The sequence below is a fragment of the Oryctolagus cuniculus genome, chromosome 11, assembly GCF_051225735.1.
Source record: "Oryctolagus cuniculus isolate XC-2025 breed Fujian yellow rabbit chromosome 11, ASM5122573v1, whole genome shotgun sequence".
Classification (NCBI taxonomy): Eukaryota; Metazoa; Chordata; class Mammalia; order Lagomorpha; family Leporidae; genus Oryctolagus; species Oryctolagus cuniculus.
In genome coordinates, this window is record NC_142877.1 from 100,159,014 (window position 1) to 100,177,464 (window position 18,451).

The window sequence follows — 18,451 nt, forward strand, 5'->3', positions numbered from 1 at the left end:
ATGGAATTGTATCTGCTTTCAGGCAAGGAACTAAGATGACTGAGGCTTATGACCTTGTTCCATGGCCATACACCATCATGCTCTTGGCATGTGTTCTTGCTGCCAAGTATGACTGCAGATACACTGCACAGAAAGAGGAGATAAAGGTGATGCCCAGGTGCCAGTGGCCTGGGCAATGGGGCTCAGCACTATTTGTTGTCAGGAGGAAACCTGATTCCACCTGCGCCCCCCTGAAGTCTGGATTGCCCACTTTATGTTCTGTCTAAGATTATTTGTTGGTGCTTGAGAGCCTGGAGGAGATACTACTGCTGTTAGTAATGTTTCATGTGTTCTCACAGGCCAGTGAGCTGCCCACTTGCATGCCAGCTCCCACTTCAGGTGCACATTTTCTTCCCCACCCTCCGAGGGCTCCTGCACTCCCACGTGCTCCTCATCCCTGTGCCCGAGGGGTCCAATCACAAAAGGGAACCACAGAGCCACTCCCGTCTGTGAACGATGGAGAATGAGCAGAAACAGGTGACAACAGAAAGAGCTGGAGGGTGTGTTACCTAAAAAAGATAAACAGAGGAGTTTCTTTTGGCACCTCTTTTTAATGATAGGGCTTCTGCATGACAGTATTTGCTGTATTTCCCAAAATAAAGCACCTTTAAAAAGCCAGAAGGCCAACAGGTGTATGGAAAAGTGTATGGGTATTACTTTTCCTTAATGTTTATTTAATTTAACCTACTTGAAAGGCAGAGTGAGAGAGAGAGAGAGAGAGAGAGAGAGAGAGAGAGAGAAGGAACTGGGAACTCCTCAGATGATTGCCACAGGCCAGGTCTGGACCAAGCCAAAGGCAGGAGTCAGGAACTTCATCTGGTTCTCCCAAATGGGTGGCAGGCACCGAAGTATTTGAGCCATCACCCACTGGCTCATCACATGTATCAGTAAGAAGCTGGATCAGAAGCTGAGCAGTCAGGACTCAAACCAGGCACTCCAATATGGGATGCAGGTGTCCCGTGTGGTGGCTTAACCCTCTGTGCACACAGCCTGCCCTGCATATGGGTATTGCATCTCCAGTACACACAATTTGTCCTTGAATGACTTACTTAACCTCTCAGATACACAGCAGCCCCATCGTTACATGAGGATGTTGGGCTGCTGAAGAATTAATTGTGATAAAATGTGTGATTCCTAAGAAATCCAGTTTTCACCCCCTTGGCCCCTTTAAAGGCTAGGAAAGGAGGGCAAGGGAACCCACCATGAGGTTCCATGATTTCTGCACAGAAATGTTAGTATACTGTGCACAGCCAGAAGATCGGCACCTGTTCTTTAATCCCTCCCTCACACTCCACTCTGCATCGTATTTGCTAAAATCTGCTTTTTAGCGCATGTGAGGGACTGGGAAGGGACAAGTGTCAAGTTGACTACTGTGCTCTGCTTTTGTTGGCAGAAGCTCTGCTTGGGCAGGCTCCACTCTGCTGGGTTTTCTGTTATTTTTTTAAAGGACAAACAGCAAAGATGCAAATTCCTGAGGCTGCTCTGGGAGACAAAGAGGCAATTCAGGAAGACAAGTGTGAGGGGAGGGAGGGTTGCTGGCCGATGGGGAGGGCACTGCTGGTTGCTCCATGACTGTGGGAGCTGCAAGGGTTGGGCCAAGCCTGGGCACATTCTTTAGCATCTTTCTTCCACCCTTTGTTTGAAGATTTATTGAGCTTGTCAAGTACCAAGGAGACACTGTGGGACTTGGAGGCCTCCAAGCCTGGGAGGCCCTTTGCAGTTCCAAATTTTAGGCCTCTGGGGGCCTCTCCTGACTTGTAGGATCCCCTGGGAACCTGAGGATAGGCTTCTAAAGACAGCAGGGAGACGTCACAGCTACCTGGGTCTGAGATGCCTCCCCCTTCTTCTCTCCCCTCATTTCCTCCTGTGCCCTTCCCCACCCCCACCCTGGGATTCTTTTTCAGCTGCAGGCTTCCTGAACCTGGACTGTGCTTTCTAACAGCCGTTCCCACCCAGGCTGCTGGAGAGTGAAAATGCTGTTCCTTCTCCTGACCTCAAACATGTGCCCTCGGCTAGGTGGGCCTTGATTCTGGAAGAGGCAGAGCATTGAGGTCTCTGGAGATCTGGGTTCTAGTCCCAGCACTGTGACTTCTCGGTACGTCACTCTCCCTGCTGGGCCTTGGTTACCTCTTCTGGAAAATGAGGAGGCTGAGCAAGGGGATCTTCAGGGCCCCTCCTGCTCTGATGGTCTCCAACTGGCAGCTCTAATTGTCTCATTAGAACACCAGGGAATGCGTTTCTTGCAGTTGTTCTCCTGGCTCCTGACTCCTGGCTCCCCTCTCCACCACTGCTCCTTACTAGTCTCTGCCTGCAAGGAAACAAAGGCAGCTGCTCTCTCCCCTGGGGTTTCCCCAGAGTCCCAGAGCCCTTCCTGACAGCACATGCAGACAACCATTGTCTGTCTGTCTGCCTCACTCCGTCTGAGGCCCAGGAGAAGGCAGGTGGCACCCGTTTTGTGCCCAAGCTCTTTTCTGCTGGTTTTGCAAACCTAGCTGGCCCTTCTCCCAGGTGTGATTAAAGTTTCATTTACTATTATCCATCCCACACCTGGCTTTGGTGAGGATGCATAACAAATAACCACGTGTGCTGCTCTGATCAAAGAGCTCAGAATCTAGCAAGAGCTGAAATGGCTCGCAGATAACAGTCAGTGGAGGTGGAAGGTGATGCTTCCGAAACCGGTCCTGCAGAGAGGCACAGGCGGAGATTTGACGGCTGTCCTTCAGGTAGGGTCTTGGCCATAAACCAGCATATTTCATTTCCTGTGTTTTAAGAAACAAATCCAAGTGAAATTGATAATGTGCTTTAAAAATTAGTCAAATGTACCAGCCCTGGGTGTCGCTTAAGAAACTTAGAACATTTCGGAGTGTGCTGTGTTTCTCAGAAGTTGGGAAACCGTTTTCTGGGCATGTATGGGGCTGGCTGGGCAAGAAGTCAGAGAGTCAGGGAGCAGGAGGGGCTTGGGAGGGAGCTCAGGCTTTGGGGTGACCAAAGAAATGGGCAAGTTGCAGGTGGCAAAGAGAGGCCGGGCCTAGTGGGGCAGCATGGAGGGAAGGATCAGGCACATTTGGGGAGGCCTTGGCAGGTGGGCTCCAGAGAGCAGCATGAGAGAAACTGCAGCCTCAGCAGAGACCCTGTGGGGATTTCTGATTTTTAGAAGAGGAACTGCTCTCTGTTCTTAGCTTCCCTTGTGGGGGATGGATGGTCCTGGGTGGCAGGTGTGTGTGCCAAGGCAGAGATTTGTGGGTATGGTTGTTTCTGATTGGTCCAGCAGCCTTCGTTCAGCTGTACCATGTGAGGTTGAAGAGTGTGGGTTCTAATCTCATATCTGCCAGTTTCCTGTTACTCTGTTCCCCAATTTCCTCATTTGCAAATTGGGAATAAAATTACACTTGCCTTACTGTGCACTTGAGAGAATCAGAATGTCTTGAATCGTGTCTCATGCATTGGAAATCTCAATAAATGTCCAAAGCTGTTAATTCTGAGCCAGAGGATAGAAAGAGGCTTGAAATACTTTACCATGCATTAGAATCACCTGGAGTACTTGCTAAAACACAGATTGTTGGAATCTACTCTGTTTCTAATTTCTTGTATATGGGATAAGGTTTATGGAACACACTTTGCTATATAAGGATATGCATGCAAATGAGTGTTATTTATTTAACAAACACTAATTGATATCACATGTTGGACTTCAAGCACTGGTACAATAGGAGGGATCTTCAAACAGTTCATGGAAACTGTATGTTATGAAAAGCTATTCAGGATTTCAAAGAAAAAAAAAAGATTTCTAGCCGGCGCCGTGGCTCAATAGGCTAATTCTCCACCTTGCGGTGCCGGCACACCGGGTTCTAGACCCGGTTGGGGCGCCGGATTCTGTCCCGGTTGCCCCTCTTCCAGGCCAGCTCTCTGCTATGGCCAGGGAGTGCAGTGGAGGATGGCCCAGGTGCTTGGGCCCTGCACCCCATGGGAGACCAGGAAAAGCACCTGGATCCTGGCTCCTGCCATCGGATCAGCGTGGTGCACCGGCTGCAGCGGCGGCCACTGGAGGGTGAACCAACGGCAAAGGAAGACCTTTCTCTCTCTGTCTCTCTCACTCACTGTCCACTCTGCCTGTCAAAAATTAAAAAAAAAAAAGATTTCTGCACTAAAATAAACTCATGTTTTAACTCTATTGTCCCATGAAATTTTTGAAGTTCCCCCATACAAATAGTGACTCATTTTACTCCTGAGAGAAACCCTATGAGGCAGGTTCTTTTTATGCCCACTTAGATGAGAAAACTGAGGCACAGATGGATTAAGAATCTTGATGTGAATGGAAGGGGAGAGGGAGTGGGAAAGGGGAGGGTTGCGGGTGGGAGGGACGTTATGGGGGGGAAGCCATTGTAATCCATAAGCTGTACTTTGGAAATTTATATTCATTAAATAAAAGTTAAAAAAAAAAAAAAAGAAACTTGCCCAGTCACCCTCAGGTGGGAAGTAACCATGTTATAAAACTGAATAAGTGCCACAAGAGAGAAAACAAATACTTCCATGGGAGACAGTGGTGTTGAGGGCTCTGGGACACGATCACGGTGCCCAGCATCCTGGTTTGTGAGGTGGGACTCTGCGCTCTGAGCTGGAAGCCGTGCTAAGGCAGTTGGCAGAGCAGTGAAGGGCAGGGACACTGGAGCCCAAGGCTAGAAGTCCAGCATTGCCGTGGAGGAGCTGTGCCATCTTAGGTGAGAGAATTCCATTTTTGGTGCCATTTATTTGTCTAAAGAAGAAAGGATGAGAAGTATAACACCAGCCTAGCCAGGTTTTTGTTCCAAGACAAAAGGAAGTCTTAGAAGAGCACACATTCAGGAAAGGTTATTCTTGTTCGTGTTTTCCCCAGCCTGCTGGCCCCTCCTCTTGTTGTGCCCTCAATAATGGCTTTTGCTTCTGGGTGATAAGTCTTAATTTTGCCTGATTACCTCTCCTCAATCTGATTTAAATTTCTCTTTATTAATTTAAAGCATCTTACAGTGTTAGAAGTTGAAAATGCTCTACATCATTCATTCTTGGCTGTGTATCCAAGTCACCAAGTGGTTAAAGAAAATTACACTTTCTCGCCATCCTGTGGTACCTTGGGTTATTCTTCCTACTAACTTCCATGGGAATAACATACTGCCTCTGGCATTATTCTGCGCTTCGTTTTGGCCAATTGGATATTAGCAGACGTAGTGTAGTACAGGTATGAAATGAGCTTGGGAAGCAAAGCTGATTCTTTTGCATCTCTGAGATTGCCATGAGAAAACATTCCTGATCCAGCATGCTGACCCTTGGAGCAGGATGAGACACACATGGGGCTCAGCCCCGGAGGGCCCAGTTCTCAATAGGCAATCTGAGCAAAGATCTGCTCATGTCCATGGAGTTTTTAAGCCTGTGACCTAATACTTGACATATGTCAATAAGATGTTGAGGCTTTTTGTTAAGGGCTTGATGTAGGCTCTATTTCTTGATATGCTGAGTAAGAGACTTAGGAGTCCAGGAATCTGTTTCTAAAAGCTTTTCCAGGATACTCTGATATTCAGCCAGATTTGGAAACCACTGCTCTCATCAAATTCCTTTTCTCTTAGAGGGAGAAGCTGAGCCTCAGAGACTGAGTTTCCCAAAGTCTCAGTGCTTGGTAGAGTTAGTTTTAAAATCCTTGACATTTTAGGTTAATATCACACTGCTCCATTTATAAAAAAAAAAAATCATACAGACAAAACAATTCATGTCCCCATAATTTAAGATGCTTTGGATAGGACAGTGAGTATTACAACTCATACTGACGTCATACTGACATCAACTCTCTGAAACTCACTGATGAAAAGAAATCTACAACGGAAATTGTATACTGACTTCGGTTGTGATTCTACTTACTGTGTCAAATGTCTCAACTTGGTAAAAATGTGCACCATAGATCATGTACTTTAGAAGTAATTTGAAGTAGTCTTTTTCAACTTGAGAAAGTTTTATGCAATTTCTAGGCAATTATTTCGTGTAGAAATAAAAATGTGTGTTACTCTTTCATCCTCTTTCCCTCGCCACAGTTTCTCCTCATTAGTGGCCTGCTTCCTCCTGGGCTGCAGTAAAAGCCTCAAAGTGTTGAAGCTGTTTGGGCAGAAGTTCATCTCGCAGCCCACACCAAAATACAGATGGGCAAATGGAAATGTCTGTCTCAATTCAGACTGAGATTTATTGAGCAGCAACTATGTGCCGGGCTCTATGCAAACTTTGCATGCCCCGTTGTATGGGAACTGACAAGGAGTGGGTGAATAGATGCAGACTATGTAGAAGGAAAAGGAGAGGAAAGAAATGGCCCTGGCTGGGTGCCGTTCTTGCTGACTCCTTTCATGACATCTCCCTGTGCAAGCCCTCCCCTGTTTACTCTAACACATCTGGCAAGCAGGCAGGATTCATCTCTTCTATGTCGGCCCTTTGATCTAAGCATCGCCCTTTTCAAAGTTGGTTTACTATACCAGAGACTACTTAAGTGAGTAAAGCCAGACAAGGGGCTAAATATTTCTTGGCTGAATCTGGCAGGAACATGGTCTCATGCATGGTCTCCAGCTTTTCTTGCTTCCCCTGTGGCTCATTATGATGTCTTCCCAAGGTCCTCCCCAGAGAGTCTCCCCTGTGGGATTTTTGTTACACAGCTCAGCTCTCAAAATGCCATATCCCCAGGGCCACAACTCCTGAGGGCAGTCAGCCTTCACCAGCCTTCCTTCATGACCATACTGGACTCCCACAAGCGCCTGTGTTCTGCGCTGGATGGTGCCATCCCTCAGTCCTACTCTCCCACTTTTTGCTTCTAGAGACTGCACATTGTATGCATGGATATACACCCCCAACACATGCCACAGACATCTCAGCCTTATGCATTTCTTCCTGCCTTCTCCCCACCTTGGGAATCTCTGCCTCCACAGATGGGTGTGAGATAGTAGGGAGTGGTGAGGAACACGACAAGTTGGGGAGGACACTCTGCGTATACAGAGAACACAGTGACTGTGGGGCCCTTGTGATTGGATGCCACCGTGCCACAGTGTGGCCCAGTGTTGGCATATATTCTGCATTGGTAGAAGCTGGGAATCCAGATTCTGTGTGAAATCTCTAAGTGTTTTAAGGTTGCAGAACAAAAACAGCAGAAACCTTGTGTACCAAATAAGACACATCCTGCTCTGTCTCCATTGCTTATTAAATCCTACCCATCTTTAGAATTCAGCCTTGGCTTCCCCTCTCCCCTGAAGCCTTCTTTGTTTCTGACCACTGTACTCATCCTGTTCTAACTCTACCTGTGCAAACAGAGGTACTGGATGTCTGCGACCACAAGGTCTATAAGCAGAAGCTCTGGAAGCAAAACTGCCTACTGATTATGCAACCTTGGACAAGATAATTAACCTCTCCAAGTTCAATGTCCTTGTCTCCAAAAGGGAGATGATAGCTGCAATATTGGTTTCATGGACATGTAATGAAGGTGAAAGAGAGTAAGGATATAAAGTTTTCTGCGTGATGTCTGACAGGTAGTAAGTTCCCAGTAAATGTTAGCTGGGAGGGTATGTCTAAAAGTTCATGGGGCATAGAATTAAAAGATAAATTTATTTTAATGCAAAAAATCTTTAAAATCCATGCATAATTTTTCCTCATGTTCTATACTTTTTTGAACACTGCAATGCATTCTTTTTAAATTTTTTTTTCATTTATTCAAAAGGCAGAGAGATTTCTAGACAGATCTTCTGTTTGCTGTTTTAACTCACGAAAGTTGGACCTGGTCCATAAAAGCCAGGAACTAAATCTGGATCTTGTATGTAGGTCGTTGGGACCCAACAACTTGAATCATCTCTACTGTCTCCCAAGGGTGTACATTAGCAGGAAGCTGGAATCAGCTGCCAGACCTAGTACTCAGACCCAGACAATCTGATATGGGATGTGAGCCTTCCATGCAGCACCTTAACTGCTGTGACAGATGCTTGCCCTGATCCCTTGTGTGTTTTACAATCACGGGCACCTTCACATGGTAGTTAAAACAGAGGATTCTGGATCCTGATTTACAGACTTAAAATCTCAGCTCATCTACTTTCTAGGTATGTGATTGGAGCAACTAACTTAACCTCTTTGTGCCTTAGTTTCCCTATTTGTAAAATGTAGGTAATAAGACCCACTGAGCTATGATGAGGACTAAGGGAGTTAATATTTTGTGGTTCTAAATGTTAAACAAAATGTAGCTAATTATTGCATCATGCATTGTTCTCCAGTTGCTTCCTGGATATTAATGTTGTCTATACCAGTAGATTATACACTTTAACTCTCAAGACAGGGGCCGGCACTGTGGCTCAGTGAGTTAAAGTCCTGCCTGAAGTGCTGGCATCCCATATGGGCGCCAGTTCTAGTCCTGGCTGCTCCTCTTCTGATCCATCTCTCTGCTATGGCCTGGGATAGCAATAGAGATGGCCCAAGTCCTTGGGCCCCTGCACTCACATGGGAGACCTGGAAGAAGCTCCTGGCTCCTGGCTTCAGATGGGTATAGCTCCAGCCATTGCGGCCATCTGGGGAGTGAACCAGCAGATGGAAGACCTTTCTCTGTAACTATGTATTTGAAATAAATAAAATAAATCTTAAAAAAAAAACCCTCTCAAGACAAATTTGACTTCCTGCTTGTTTTTGTTAAAAAAAGTTTTATTGCAACCTAGATGTGCCCATTTGTTTTTTTGTTGTCTTTAGCTGGATTTTGTGTATCCAGCATTCAGCAGTTGTGATAGACTTTCTGGCCCATTAAGGTGAAATATTCCCTCTCAGGCTCTTTACTGAAAAGCTTCCTGACCCCGAGTCTGTATCACTGGAATGCAAGCTTTTCCAGAGTAGAGATATGAGATTATCTATTTATATAACTTAGCTGGGCTAAGAGATGCACTAAGGAAAAAGGAAAATTATAGAATACTGGAGTTGGAAGTGAACTTGAAGTCATGTGGTCACATCTTCTGCCCAAAGCAAGAATTCATCAGTCTCTCATGAGTTAACAGGTGTATTGGTTGGTTATTGGCATATAACAAACAGCTCCCAAACTCAATGGTTTACAATAATAGTCACTGTGTCACATCTGAGTTTGCAGGTTGACTATTTATCTCTGGTTCACAAATCTCTTATCTTCCTCCTGGTATCTGTGGGCTCATCAAGCATATTCTTCTCATGGAGACAACCTAAATACAAGCAGATATGGTCAAACATGCAGAAACCTGTTAAGCTCCATTCGAAGATGTGTCACACTGCCAACTTTTTTTTATTTTTTTAACTTTTTGCCAGGCAGAGTTAGACAGTAAGAGAGAGAGACAGAGAGAGAGTCATAGACGGTGAGAGAGAGACAGAGAAAGGTCTTCCTTTGGTTGGTTCACTCCCCTAATGGCTGCTACGGCCTGTGCTGCACTGATCCAAAGCCAGGAGCCAAGTGCTTCCTCCCAGTCTCCCATGCGGGTGCAGAGACCCAAGCACTTGGGCCACAGCAGAGAACTGGACTGGAACAGGAGCAACCGGGACTAGTACCCGGCACCCCAACCAGGACTAGAACCCGGTGTGCCTGTGCCATAGGCAGAGGATTAGCCAAGTGAGCCATGGCGCTGGCACACTGCAAACTTTTGATAGGGCAAAGAAAGTCACATGGTTAGCCCCAAATTCAAAGGTCAGGGGTGTAAGTTCTATATACCATGAGGCCATGGCTAGAAAGTAAATGCAATGAGAGGTGAGGTACTAGTGTCAATGATGCATTCTGCAAGGTAGATATGTGCTCTTGGTAAATGCAGTTTTCAGTTAGACTAAAATTGAGGGCACCATGTTAGCTTTATTCCTAATATTTTATTTGTATCTTTGCTTCTTTTAGAACAGAACACTCTTTTCTTCCAGTGTCAAGGTCACATCTTAACTCAGATAATTTGTCTCCCTATTTGTTAGAACTGACAGTTACCCTTGATAGCTACCATTTATTGAGTACCTACTAATTTTCAGATACTGTTCCTGGTATTTTATATATTGCTTCTAACCCTTGCAACTAGCCATCAGTGTGATCAATGTGGGCATTATTAATCCTATTTCCACTTAAGAAAAGTGACAATCAGAGAAGGTAAGTTGCTTGCCCAAAATTATACCACTTGAAAGTGCCAAGACCTGAATCTAATCCACATTTGTCCAACTCCAAAGCCATTATTGTATGTTGTCAGTTTCACATGTTGATGTGAGTTTTTTTTTTTAAAAAGTGAAGGATGGTTGTGCATGGACTCTGCAATGACCATCTATCAAGAGGTGAGCACTCAAATGTTGTGTGTCCCAGTTTGTAGTCCCAGTGATTGAATACCCTACACCTAGGAGGTACTTAATTAAAAATTAAAACCCCTGAACAATTATCTCTTTTGGACAGTGCACTGCCTCTTGAATTCATTTTTGACAGCTCCAGTTATGATATTTTTAATTTTTCTAGCCCTGTGCCAGTTATCTATGTATGGGCTGTCAGCTCCAAATTCCACTTTCAGTTCCAGGTCTACAATAATGGCACCAAGCATCATGATAACATTTTCCAGTAGAGGGCCTTGGAGGGACATTGGAGGAAGAGGGGGCTTTTCCACTTTCCTTCTTGCTGTTGATCAAGGTCATCAGTAAAGGGATGGGGATGGCATGGGAAGACGATATCTGGTACAATTCAGTCCCCCACAGCTCTGTGCCCATAATGTACAGTTTGTTGGCCACACCAAAACCCAGTCTTGGAATTGGTGACCACCTGGCCATGGCTGTCCCAAGGAGTTACTGCCTACTGGAGGCTTCATGCCTGTGTCTGGGGTGATGCTCCACCTTCCTACCTCTACAGTGACTCCACTGCCTCCAGGAGGGTTATTTCATCCTTGCTTTACAACTGTGAGCCAAGTTAGGCCCAGGGAACCCCACAAACTTCCAAGCCATTCACTATTTCCAAGGAGATCTGATCCCCAGCTGTGGGAACACTCCCTCAACACAAGGTGCCTCCCTTTACAGTACTCTTGATTATCATAGCTTAATAGCTCTTCATATGAACTTGTCCTGTTTGAATTACCTTGGGATTTCTGTCTCCTGATGAAATATAGACTGATATGTCCTTTGGGTGTATACCTACTCTTTGGTAACACATGCTGTTCATTCGTATTGATTTCTCTACCAACACTATCTATCCACACTACCCACACTAAACTTGCTTCCTTTCCTATGGACGTGCTGTTTGGTGCTAAAGAGATACTTAATGAGGTTCCTTTAGATCATGTGCATCCTGGTCCTGGATGAGTATGTATTTGTAAGGCCCTTTAACTTATGGAAATTAATGTGAGTTGTAAACTAGGCTATTTCTTCTCAATGTAGTATAGGTGGTAAAAAATTGAATTTCTAAATCTGTCATAAACCAGTGTATTTGTAAAGTATAACAAAAATGAATGGACCTGTCACATATATTTGTAAAGTGTAATAAAAATGAAATGCTTGAAAAATGAAGTTTAAAAATATCTAAAATATAAGCTTAATTTTTTTAGTATTAGATTAAATAGATATATAATCACTCAAACTACTATAGAAGTTTTTTTCAATATTTTCTCTCAATGGCTGTACTTGTGCTGCTATGGGCTGATAACATGATGTGTGGGCCACACTTTGGATAACCCTCCACTGGAGCATTTCACCAATGCCTGGCGTTGGATTGTGTTCTATACCCTGAGTCTCAAACCTAATCCTGGCTTTGTACCTTGCTCACAGTTGGGACTTTGCTTTCCTCCTTTAGGAGACAGTGATAAAATTCTCCACTATCCCTTGATCTGTCTATGTGCCTTCTCCATCCTGCACAGGCTGCTACTCAACATTCCTTCCACAAGCCATCCCAGTCTACTGCAGTAACTTTGATTTCTTTTTCATACACATAGTCTGTCTACCGTTTATCAGGAGGAAGTAGCTCTGACAATAAAGTGTCCACGTGTTTCTCTGGGCTACAGGCCATGGAATCTATAAACAGATACAGGACTACTCTCTTTCCTTATTACTGGCCCCCATGTTTGCAGCTGATAAGAGCCAGAGCTGAGGGTGGCTTGCTTATGTGACTTTTGTTAGCAGGGATTGTACCTTCTAGTACAACCAAAAGCATGTGTCACAGCCCAAATTGGGCCAATCAGACAGGAAAATACAAATGAACTGATTGTTATATCCAACAGAAGCACCGAAATTGTAGCTTTGAATGTTGACATAGAAGCAAGCTCTAGCTCCCAATCTCCCTGCCCTTCCATTTCAACCTGGGCACGGAATTCCTGCTGCTTCATCATTATCATTACACTAGTTTATCTGTAACTGTTTGTAATATGCTTGGTAATCCATGGTAATTCCACCGAGTTTATTTGTCTATCTTTCCTCTGGATTTGTGTCCAGCCAGCTCAGTTTGTCAGCCAAAGACGTGTTTGGTATTCAGCGCAGCTTCCATTCCATTGTTGTTGCTCACTAGATTGTAATAGCAACGCCACGCCACTGAACTGCAAGTTGAAGCTGTATCACAATGATACTGCCCCAATTTTACAGACACTGCTCAGTGCCAAAGAGCTTTAATAAAATACTCAAGGTCACAGAACGAATCTAATGTAGAATCAGGGGTGGGACCGGCTGTTGTGAATTCTGAGCCCACATCTCTTTTTATTGTATCCTATGGCCTCTCAAAACCAGGAGAGATACTCCTATCACTGTTGTTTGCTGGGTGTTCAGTTCACGGCTGTTCATGCTGTCAAATGAGATCTTCAGATGCCAGAAGTGTGCTGTGGGCACTCTTCACCTTGATGAACTCTAGCATTGTAAGCAGCAGCAGGAGCACAGAGCAGCCAGGAAATCTGTAGGCGCTGTTAAGGCTGTTTGTTAAAAGTACATCTGCTTGGACGTTGTTCTAGGGTGACAGTGATCAATGCTGCATTCATTGAAACAACAGTGATAAAAATGACAAAAAGCACAACTCACCTGAAACAGATTCTCAACTACCAGAAAGATATTCCGTAACAACAATAGAGAACCCAGAAACCTCGTGTCCTAAATAACCCCAATAATCCAATGGTGATTTTGTAAATAACCCCACTAATGAAAAACAATGGTGATTTTTTTTTTTTGGACAGGCAGAGTGGACAGTGAGAGAGAGAGACAGAGAGAAAGGTCTTCCTTTGCAATTGATTCACCCTCCAATGGCCGCCGCGGCCTGCACACTGCGGCCGGCGCACGGCACTGATCCGATGGCAGGAGCCAGGAGCCAGGTGCTTTTCCTGGTCTCCCATGGGGTGCAGGGCCCAAGCACCTGGGCCATCCTCCACTGCACTCCCTGACCACAGCAGAGAGCTGGCCTGGAAGAGGGGCAACCGGGACAGAATCCGGCGCCCCAACTGGGACTAGAACCCGGTGTGCCGGCGCCGCAGGCGGAGGATTAGCCTAGTGAGCCGCGGCGCCGGCCCACAATGGTGATTTTGAACGTGCCTTTTGCTCCTTCTCTTCTGCCCCCTTCGCTGGATATTCTAATCACTTCTCTTCTCCCTCCATCCTTCAACCCTTGATTTGAGGTCCAAGCTAATTGAAGTAAGAGAACTGGATTAAATATGATTTGCTATAAATTGTTAGCATGGATTCTAGGCATTTAAAATTTATTGTGTACTCATTCAGAGAAAATACTGTGATTGGGTCCAGTGTGGTGGTACAGCAGGTTAAGCCATTGCCTGTAACACCAGCATCCCATATGGACACTGGTTTGAGTCCCTGCTGCTACACTTCCCATTCAGCTCCCTACTAATGTGCCTGGGAAAGCAGTAAAAGGTGATTGGGCCCCTGCACCCACATGGGAGACCTGGATGAAGCTCCTGGCTCCTTGATTTGCTAATGCCCAGCCCTAGCCATTGTGGCCATTTGGGGGGTGAATCAACAGACGGAAGATTCTCTTTCTCTCTCCCACTTTCACGCTCTTTCTCTGTTTCCCCACTCCTTCCCTCCCTTCTTTGTCTCTCTGTAAGTCTGCCTTTCAAATAAATAATCTTTTTTTAAAAAAGAAAATACCATTATGGATAATGTGACTACTTTCGTTCTAACTCTTAGTCTTACGAGGCAAATTTTGTTCTCTTTATTTTAAAAAGGAGAAAACTGAACCTTAGGGAAGATAACTTGACCATGGTCTATAGGATGAGTGAAGGGTTGTTCAAACTGGGATTTTTCGGCTGTGAATCCTTTTTTATTTTTTTAAAAAGTCTTACTCATTTACTTGAAAGGTGGAGTTAGAGAGCGAGAGGCAGAAAGAGAGATTGTCCTTCCACTGGTTCACTCCTCGGATGGCTGCGATGGCCAGAGCTGGGCCAGGCCAAAGCCAGGAAGCCAAGAGCTTCTTCCACGTATCCCATGTGGGTACAAGGGCCCAAGTACTTGTACCATGTTCTGTTGTTTTCCCAAGTGCATTAGCAGGATGCTGTATCAGAAGTGGAACAGCCAGAACTTGAACAAGTGCCCATATGAGATGCTGGCACTGTAGGCAGCAGCTTAACCCACTGTGCCACGGTGCTGGTTCCACTGAATCTTTTTAAAAATAAACTTCCTTTTATATTCCATTTTCCATAGGCTTTAGAAAAAATATTTATATGAAGGAGAGCCTAGGGTGCATATCAGCAGAAGGCTGGAATAGAGCACGTAGCCAGGATTTGAACCCTGACACTCTGATATGGGAGGCAGACATCTCAAGTGGTACCTTGATCCCTATGCCAAATGCTCACCACTCTGACCTTAGGTCACATCCTCTTTTTGTTCCACTGCTTACCTTCCCTCTTAAGAAATCATGTTACATTAATAATGATAGGAGTCAATTTCTCTTTAAGACCAACTCTTGTTGTATAATTGGAGTTGCAATAATAAGGTGAATTGGTGGGGCTGGCACTGTGGCATAGTGGGTGAAGCCTGCGCCTGGAGTGCCAGCATCCTGGTTTGAGTCCTGGCTGCTCCTCTTCTGATCCAGCTCTCTGCTGTGGCCTGGGAAAGCAGTGGAAGGTGGCCCAAGTCCTTGGGTCCTTGCACTCATGTGGGAGACCTCAAAAAAGCTCCAGGCTCCTGGCTTCGGATTGGCCTGACTCCAGCCCTTGCAGCCATTTGGGGAATGAATCAGGATGGAAGACCTCTCTTTCTTCCTCTCTCTCTCCCTCCCTCTCTTTTTCTCTCTCTCTCTCTTCTTCTCCCTTTGTAGCTCTGCCTTTCAAATAAATAAATAAATCTTTTTAATAAATAAATCTGTTTTTAAGAGATTTATTTGAAAGAGCTACAGAAGGAGAAGCAGAGAGAGAGAGAGAGGTCTTCCATCTGCTGGTTCACTCCCCAGAAGGCAGTAACGGCCAGAGCTGTGCTGATCTGAAGCCAGCAGGTAGGAGCTTCTTCTGGGTCTCCCACACGGGTGCAGGGGCTCAAGGACTTGGGCCATCTTGTTCTGCTTTTCTAGGCCATAGAAGAGAGCTGGATCAGAAGTGGAGCAGCTGAGACTCCAACCTGCACCCATATGGGATGCTGGCACAGCAGGCAGAGGCTTCACCCACTACACCACAGTGCCGGCCCCAAATAAATCTTTAAAAAAATAAATAAATAAAGTGAATTGGCTAGAATGTAAGCAAACCCTAAATTTTTCTTTTTTTGACAGGTAGAGTTAGACAGTGAGAGAGAGAGAGAGAGAAAGGTCTTCCTTCCGTTGGTTCACCCCACAAATGGCTGCTACTGCTGGTGCGCTGCACCGATCCGAAGCCAGGAGCCAGGTGCTTCCTCTGGTCTCCCATGCGGGTGCAGGGCCCAAGCACTTGGGCCATCCTCCACTGCCTTCCTGGGCCACAACAGAGAGCTGGACTGGAAGAGGAGCAACCGGGACAGAATCCGGCACTCCAGCTGGGACCAGAACCCAGGGTGACAGCGCCGCAGGCGGAGGATTAGCCTAGTGAGCCGCAGCGCCGGCCCAAACCCTAAATTCTAAAAGAAAAGCAACTTAAAAATATATAAGGCAGTATTCTGACTCTGATTTATGATTACCAACTGCTAATCATAAAGTCCAAGGAAAATGATGAGAACAGAATCAATTTTCCTGGCATTGAGAGTAACTTCTTCTTCCTCATTTTAAAGCTTGACGATTGAGTGTATGAGAAGGAATTTAGACGGGAAAAAGAAACTTTGTGACATTTAGAAGCTTTCTTCGTTATGTCAGCATCTCCTCCTCTATCCCTAATTCCAGGGTATATGGAATCCCAAACCTGTTTTTGATTGAATTAGATTAAGTAGTATGCATTCAGGACTTCATCTTGTCCCCAGGGTTGGTGGATTTTGGTGATACCTGAGGTAAGTTGGGCGAATGCAGAAATAGTAATAATGGTATCTTGAATATGTTGACTTCTTTATCTCTAAGAGATCATAGAATTCCAAAGGCTTTGTCATAAAATATATTGATACATGATGCTTTCAGAATTAACTGGTAGTAGAGACTTAATTTTGCAGATGACAAGATTGAGGTCTATGGCCATATTAAGAGACCTACTTGGGGAATGCAGTCAAGAAAGCTTAAAATCTGGATCTTCTAATTCTTCATTTGATGTCACACTATTATTGGTATTCTTTTCATTGCAACCATTTTAATTTTATAACAAATTACCAGATAAAATATATAGCAGTGCCATTGAAATCATGTTTCTATAATTGGATTCTAACACTGACTGTGGAATTCTCTGGTCAATGAGCAATGAATATGTGAGAATGTTCTAAATGACATCAAATAGCTTTAGGTTCTGTAAGGATACTAGAGAAATATGAGAGTATATCTTCAAAATGTTCAGGGTCTGAATTGAGAGACTAAATTTCACTCTTCTGAAATAATCACAGCTCAAAACATGTGGTACTGAGAAAAATAACAGGAGAGATCAAGGGAACAGAAAAAGTGCCTGGAAATTGAAGGATCCGCGAAAGACTTTGCTGTTAATCTTGAAGGATGGATTCATTTCAACAAGGACAAAAGGCGAGAGAGAGAGAGAGAGAGAGAGAGAGAGAGAGAACGAACATCCCATACAACCGTTGTGTTGTATTTTTTAGTTGGCAGTGTATTTGCACATTCCCCGTTGGGTTTATCCCTACAACCACTCAGCAGGAGATATTGTATTCTTCTCATTTTACTGCTGAGGAACCTGAAGCTCAGAGTGGTTAAGTAGGCTTTCTGTGGTGACAGTTTTTTAGGGAGGAGAGCTGAAAGTTGACATGCATCTCATGTATTCTGCACGATGCCAGAGTCTGAAATTGAGCAGAGAGGAATTGCTACTATTATTACTCTTCCTCCAGTAATTAGGATAATTATGAAATAAAGGAGGTTTGGAGATATGGAGACAGGAAGATGAACTGGGGATGTCCCCAGCCACCAAAGCAACTGTGCTGCATCACTACATTACACTTGGTTGCACTTGTCTATTTCTGATCTGTTTGTGTCCTTGGCAGAGCTCCTGGAAGGTGGAGTTTCACCTTTGGTATCAGTAAGGTCCAGCAGATTGCTCAGCTCATAGGAGGTGTTAATAGTATTTTGAGGGAGCCGGCGCCGTGGCGCAGTAGGTTAACCCCCCGCCTGCGGCACCAGCATCCCATATGGGCACTGGTTCTAGTCCCGGCTGCTCCTCTTCTGATCCAGCTCTCTGCTATGGCCTGGGAAACAGTAGAGGATGGCCCAAGCCCTTGGGCCCCTGCACCCGTGTGGGAGACCAGGAGGAGGCTCCCAGCTCCTGGCTTCGGATCAATGCAGCTCTGGTCGTTGCAGCCATTTGGGGAGTGAACCAACGGAAGGAAGACCTCTGTCTCTCCCTTCACTGGCTGTAACTCTACCTCTAAAATAAATAAATAAAATCTCTAAAAAAGTAATATTTGGAATGAAAGAAGTAGCCATGGCTTTGATCTTGATTCAGGGTAATGATAATCTGGTGACAACTGTGAAAACAGAGCAGTAAAGTTGAATCCAAGAGAACTTGTAAGGTAAGATGCTGTAGGACTATCAAGGAGGAGCCCATAAGGGAATTGCAAGTCCTGCTGGTACTCTAAATGGTGCTTAGATTATTATTGTTCATTAAACTGGAGTAACATATTTATACATTTTTTATTTGAATAGTAAATTAGAAGACATTGCAAAACAGGAAAAAAAATGGCTAACTTTTGCTGGCAAGCTTGATGTGAATGATAGAGGAAAGGGAAAGAACTTCAGGTTTGTTATTGAGACACAAAGAATAATTCCCTGCCAGAAATGGGGCACTAGGGAGCAGGGGTGCCAAGGTCAGTTTTGGACATTTTCAGGGAGTCCTGTGCCTACAAGTTAAGTGCTGGAGCCGCTTCTCCAACCTGGAAAGTCCCTTGCTCCCTTTGC

The 18,451-nt window shown here is 44.9% G+C and overlaps 1 long non-coding RNA gene across 1 annotated transcript in view; it reads left to right on the forward strand.

The window, feature by feature from the left end:
- The first annotated feature begins 1,933 nt into the window (after positions 1-1,933).
- The window catches only part of LOC149123588 (uncharacterized), a 168,839-nt gene continuing 152,321 nt past the window's right edge, over positions 1,934-18,451 (forward strand). The window contains exon 1 of the long non-coding RNA XR_016216252.1: positions 1,934-2,762. This is a non-coding gene — a long non-coding RNA (uncharacterized LOC149123588). The remainder of the gene's footprint in view (positions 2,763-18,451) is intronic.